Genomic DNA, 5,093 nt, shown 5'->3' with positions numbered 1-5,093 from the left:
TCTTCCTCTTCTTCGTTCTTCCATCTTCTCCCCCTTTCTTTTCTTTTCATCTTATCTTTTTTCTTGTTCTTTTATTTCTTTTTGTTCCCACCACTACACCCAACCTCCACAGGCAGACATGTCTGTCCCCGCCCCAACGTGAACGTCAGTGTGAGCTCTCTGAGATCTCTCCATTCCTGTTGCAGCTGTGCTGATGCTGGCTCAAGTTCTGTTTGTTTTTTTGTCCCCTTTATCTCTCACTCTTTCTTTGTCTTTCTTCCTTTCTTCTCAGTCCTTCCTCTTCCCCCCCCCTTGTATTTTTTCCCTTTTCCTCTTTTCTTTTTTTTCTCCCACTTCCCCATACAATTATATTTTTTCTTTTCCTTCTTCTTCTTCTTTTTTTTTTTTTTTTTTTTGATTCAGCTGGCTGAGTACCTTTTCCCTGATCAACTCCACTATCAGAAGCGCTACCCCTGACCCTCCATATTTAGTGGCACAAGCTCCCTCCAAGTGAGTGCCACATTGTGGTGTAGTAAATTACCTGGTATGGCTTTTCTAGCCATAATCCTTTGTAAACTCTGAGGTGGAATTTGCCATGAGCAACCAAGGAGCTCTTGATTGTTAAAGACATCCACTTGGGGTATTTCTGTTGGAGCAACACAGGTGGAATGTATCTTGAGTCAAATCACCTTAATTCAAATCCCTACCCTTAGCTTCTTTGAGGGTATACCTATGAATCTCCTGGGAAGGTTCGCCATCCTCTTGCTCCGGTTCTGTGTTTTGGCTCATCCTCATCTCACCCCTGGATTTGAGACAGCAGCCGTCATCTGATCTGCTGATCGAGGTTCATCAAACCCTGAGAATTTGGAGGATCCCCCAGACCTACTAACAGACCTGGGACTTGCCAGCCTGCCAGCCTCCACCGCCACTATGTGAGTTGATCCCTTGGGTGTCTGTGAGTTCTGTGAGGTGTTACAGTGAAATATAGAACCCTAAAACGGGAGAGATTACTGAGAAGAGGAGGAAGAGTTAATGTCTGAAATGAATGGCACAGTAGTTTGGACATTTAGGACATCTTTAACCTCTGCCTCATGGGGACCAGCCTTGTGCAGATCTAAGAGAAATTGTTCGAGCACTTTTGAAACATGTCTTTGCCACTTAATATAAAGTCTCAGGATTTATATTTGCCTCTTATTAGTTCTTGTAAGAGCTCTGGTAGCATAGTGCCTAAAGCACCTGACTGCTAACCAAAAGGCTGGAAGTTCAAACCCACCAGCCACTCTTCGGGTGGAAGGTTGGGCAATCTACTTCTGTAGTGAAACCATCTGGGAAACCCAGGGAGGGGTTGCTATGAGTCACGTCCGATTCCATGGCACATAACAACAACAACAACAACATTAGTTCTTGTGGTCTTGGCATCTTTTAACATGTTTACTATTGATGTATATTTTAATGTGAATTCTCAGTTGAAATTACTTGAGAATCTCTGGTAACGTAGTGCATAAGGCACGTGACTACTAACCAGAAGGCTGCCAGTTGAAACCCACCAGCCACTCCTCAGAAGGAAGGCTGGGCAATCTACTTCTGTAGTGATACTGCCTCAGAAACCCAAGGTGGGGTTACCATGAATGGAATCTGATTCCAAGGCTGTGGGTTTTGTTTGGGTATTTTTATCCAAATACTAGATAATATTGAATGAACCACTGAATGGGAGGGTCCTGGGGAAAGACTTGAAAGAAACACCCTCTTCCTACCATGTGTGCCACTACAGTTGAACATGAGGAAGTAAGAAAGGGTGGCAGGAGGTGAGTTTGGAAAGTTCCGTATGGAATGGTAAAGAAATGTTCCCTTTCCCCAACCAAAACCTCTTTGCCTCCTCAGCATCTCTCCTCTCACCCACCACAAAGGTGTCAGGATGTGCTTTGTGACGTCTTAGCCTCATCTTGGCCTCGCCCACATGAGTGTCACAGTGTCCTTTGTGATGTCAACCCCCTCAACCCCCTCCACCCCCTCCACCTGAGCTGCCATTGGCTGGGGTGCCTTGGTGACCAAACAAAACTAAAGGGCGTGGCTCCGCATCGTCCTGGGGAAGGGGGGTATATATAGGGGCGTATCAGGAGGCCTGGGCTAGAGTCCTGGGAGGCTTGGACATGGCGAAAATATCCCGGAAACCACAAGCTTCGGCCAGAGATAATAAACAACATACTGCGAGCACAAGAGGGAGAAAGATGAGGAAGAACCCCGGTCAATCTAGATCCAAGCGCAGTGGCAAGGTATGTCCACCCCACTCTAGCTCCTCCTCCTTCTCTCCATTGACCTGTCCAAAGCTCCTTTCCTGTCCTTGTTAGCACAAACCCCTCCACAACCCACATCTCTTCTCACAAAGTGTCCCTTCCAGTCCATCCACCCTCTATCACCTTGCCGAAAGCAAAGTCCTGTGTCCACCCTCCATCACCTTGCCGAAACCAAAGTCCTGTGCTCACCCTGCTGTTTTTCAGATGCCGGAAACAAGCAAGAGGATGAAAAGACCCCTTCCACGGAGTGGGAGAAGACAAGCCGCTCCGGAAACTTCCGCCTGCCCAAGAACGCCTGAGCAAGACAGAGAGAGTACACCATCCACTGACTGTCACTGTCTCGATAAGCTGACTCTAAATGAGCCATGTGAGGACCAAGGGTCCCTGGAGTGGTCTATCACTGCAAGTGATCACTAGAGCTGGCACTAATTTCAGAGAAAAGCCAGAGACCTCAAAATTACTGGCCAGATCTTTAGAGGTCTGGATGCTTAGAAGTTACCAGCTGGGTAGACCCAATCTTATACTGACAAGGTACACCAAGAGTGACGATTAAAATAAAACAAGTTGTAAAAAGATGTTTATGTATCTGTGAGTTCTTTGACAGTGGGGAGGGAGAAAAGACCGGAAGAGGGAGGTTGTGTGAGGAGGGAGGGAGCTGGGGTCCTGCAGAGCTGGAGGGCAGCCCAGAAGATCCACAGTGAGCCTGATGGTGGGGATAAGCATTCCGGGAGGACTGGGCACTGAAAAAGACTTTCCACATTAACATGTTAATCCATAGGCAAGTGTGGGGGTGGGTGGTCAGGGGGGTGAACCAGACATCAGGGTGAAGATTGTGAGAACCCAGATGTGGCAATGTGTGTGGGTGGCAATAAAAACCTCAAAAGAGAAAACAAAACCTCCATGCCCCTTCCTCACACAAGTGTTGACGGCCCCCCACCTTATTCTGTAAGGAACTAAATGGACTCCAAAAGACAAGGACACTTACCCCACAGAAAGTCACCCCCAAAGACTGAAATAGTGGTGTTTGGTGGCCATAAACCCAACACTGATTAGGCCAATTTCATGCTGATAAATGGGAGTGAGGGGGGATGAGTGGTGTACCAGAGTGGGGGCAGTGGGCGTGGTCACCCCCAGGGCAGCCAGCAGAGGAAGCATTGTCTGTCCAGAGTTGTGATAGGAGAGCACAAGCAGTAAAAGCCTGTGTAGTTGGTGTTATTACCTCCAAAAGACAATATTTCTCATTCATGGTAATGATTAAATATATAGGCCAGATTCTAAACTTCTTAGCACAGAGAACTTAGGCAGTTGTGAGGCTTTCTGTCTTGGCCTCACTTAGGACTAATGTTTTCAGTACAAGATGTACAGAAGCCAGAAAAGCCTTGTCTAAGTCAGAGATTGTCCAAATTACAAGAGCTAAGCAGAACAAAAATCAAAATCAAACTTTAATTTCCCTTATGAATGAAGAGATAAAATTATGTAAGGCAAATGAAATAAATTATAAGAAAGGAAACTGATTTAGACCCATGTCAATTTTCTTCTATTGAAATGAATAATTTATTTTAGCAGTGGAAGCACTTATTGCAATATTAGAAAAATAATGCTATTTGTTTTCAGCATACAATAACCTGCAGGTGGAATAGACACATTGATTTTTTAAATGGATTTCAAATAAATCCAACGTCTTCATAATGAAAACTTATAACATTCACCAGAATATAGTAGTTACGTAAGCTAGTGGCTTCACAAAAAGAAAATTGCATTCCCTTCCCTTTCATTGGTTTTTGTTAAATACAACTTGTCCATTCCGTTTGACTGGCCAATTTGATTGCTGCATTCTAAAACTCAGCTAGGTACACTATAGATCCACAGACTTGACTCAGGAAAACAGAGACCATACAGCCCAGTGATTGGATCCATACATTAATTAGATCCAGAGATAAACCTCAGCTTATTGTCATTAGGCTTCTGTGCTGCAGGAATCTAGAAACAAGGTGCTTTGATATCCTGATTGATTATCTATGACATTTGGTATCAGAGAGCAAGTTATGAGAAAGCAGAACAGCTGCACAACAGCTGTAATCAAATGCAAATACCTAAGGGTCTTCAAAATGAAATAACAAGGAAAGCAGAATGTTGACCATTTTGATCAATAATTTCCAGTCTCCCACCCTTGAAATTTTTACACATAATCATCACTATTAAAGCTATTTCCTTTTTGCTGAATTGAAACACTTGCTGTACAGCTATGCTGCCTGATGGCACTCAAGCTTCTGACAAAGTATTAATCATGTGACTAAATGACCTGAGTCCCTAACCAAATCCTGTAAAATAACATCATCTCCTTAAAATTAATTCATTGAAATAATCTTTAAAAAGAGATGTGGGGGAACCAAGTAATTTATACTGCTGCAGTCAGACACTATGTGGTGTAATAAATTACCTGGTATGGCTTTTCTAGCCGTAAGTCTTTGTAAACTCCCTGGTGGAATTTGCCGTGAGCAACTGAGGAGTTCCTGATTGTTAAAATTAGCCACCTGGGGTATTTCTGTTGAGAGTGACACAAAGCAATGTTCTGGGAAGTTTGCCCTCTCTCAGGTACTTAGAATTCAGGTGTTATGATTGGTTAGTTTGGCCACTCTGCCAGGCTCAAAAGGAGCCTCCTAGAGGCAGAAGGAGTCTCTCTGACTGCTAGCTGAAAAAACCAAGCTTCTGAGAGAAATGCTCTCCTGAGAGACACACATTGCTGAGAGAGAGACTGAGGTCGAGTGTCCACTTGACTGGGCAGCTGGTAGTAGTCGTTCCCTATAATGACTGGCAATC

This window comes from Orycteropus afer, unplaced genomic scaffold (assembly GCF_000298275.1).
Source record: "Orycteropus afer afer isolate SDZICR_OR568_19922 unplaced genomic scaffold, OryAfe1.0 scaffold00379, whole genome shotgun sequence".
NCBI lineage: Eukaryota > Metazoa > Chordata > Mammalia > Tubulidentata > Orycteropodidae > Orycteropus > Orycteropus afer.
This window is presented reverse-complemented; position numbering follows the sequence as displayed.